Source organism: Lactuca saligna, chromosome 8 (genome assembly GCF_052625555.1).
Source record: "Lactuca saligna cultivar CGN05327 chromosome 8, ASM5262555v1, whole genome shotgun sequence".
NCBI lineage: Eukaryota > Viridiplantae > Streptophyta > Magnoliopsida > Asterales > Asteraceae > Lactuca > Lactuca saligna.
In genome coordinates, this window is record NC_136424.1 from 228,649,570 (window position 1) to 228,651,067 (window position 1,498).

Consider the following 1,498-nt stretch of genomic DNA (forward strand, 5'->3'; position numbering starts at 1 on the left):
CAGATATCGGGACATCAGAGCCTGCTCCGAAGTGAACTCAGGGCAGAACATCGCCCTCTCAGTAAACATCCTGGTGATTTCCGTCACCGACTCCGTATCCTGATTCAGCTCAAGGAACTCCTGAACCAACCTCTCCCTCTCAACCTGCGGAACATAGCGAGTGCTGAACATCTCTCTGAACTGATCCCATGAAATCGCAGCCCTCTACGCATCCGAGTATGACCCCGTGGTTAATCTCCACCAATCCATTGCCCCGAGCCTTAACAGGTTCAGAGCACACCTCACCCTCTGATCAGCAGGGCATGAACACGTGAAGAAACACCCCTCCACGTCTGATATCCATCTCATAGCAACGATCGGATCCTGAACTCCGTCGAAGGTGGGAGGCTTCGTATTATCGAAGTCCCGATACTGAAAACCTCTACTAGCTCCTCCCCCTGCCGCTGCTACAGCCGTTGTAGCCGCTGCGGCAGCCGTCTCCGTGAGAGCCGCATAGCGCTCATCAAAATACTCCACCATGACGGTCTTGATCGACCCAAACAGTTCCGGCAGCTTAGCCCGGAACAATGCAGCAACCTCATCATGCAGGATCTCACGAATCCTCACATCCAACTCGCGCGTACTCATCTGACCGACAACCTCGGGCGGTACAGACCCACCCGGAACTCCCTCTCCTGCTCCTGATCCTAACCCGGATCCACTCCCAGCATGCCCTAAAATCTCCATACTGAAAATAAAACACCAAAATCTCAGACACCTCCCACTATCCCGGGAACCAACTCTCAACCCAACCCTAGAGGTCATGGTTTCCCTGATACGCGTATGGGTCCTGTGCTTTCAGTAGTACGGGCCCATACTACCTTCCACACCTACCCAGATTTGTATGAAGTACTACCACAACACCCTAGTGACAAATATACATAGCAAGCGCTAGATCCTCACTCCTAGAGGAACACTGGAACCCTCAATAGAGGAACCCTAGGCTAACAGGCGTCACATAACAGGCAACATTATCATGAAATCATGAAGATCCCTAGCCTATCACTAGCATGCTGTTCTATTAAAGCTCAAATAAACAAATGTCATGAAAGGTAATTTGGGGTTACTTACTGGCTCCGGCTGATCATACCTCCGTGTCCTCCTTTACTTATTTTGAAAACCATTTTAAATTCTCTTTTGAAAACCCTCCTCAATTAGAGACTGGAGTCACACAAGTGTTCCTCCAATTCACTCAAACCAAGGCTCTGATACCAACTTGTAACGACCGAAAAGTCCAACTAATTTAAAATTTTCAAAAACAATCAGATTTCATTAATTTATTACAAAAAGTTTTTCAATACATTATTTATCAGAATATTCCCAGGTCCATTTCATAAAACATAAATGCGAGGGTCGGTACAATCATGCCTTTGCCTTGCCACGGTCTCCCGAAGAACCTGAAAAGCATTAAACCACAACTGTAAGCCCGAAAGCTTAGTGAGATACCCCCAAAATACCA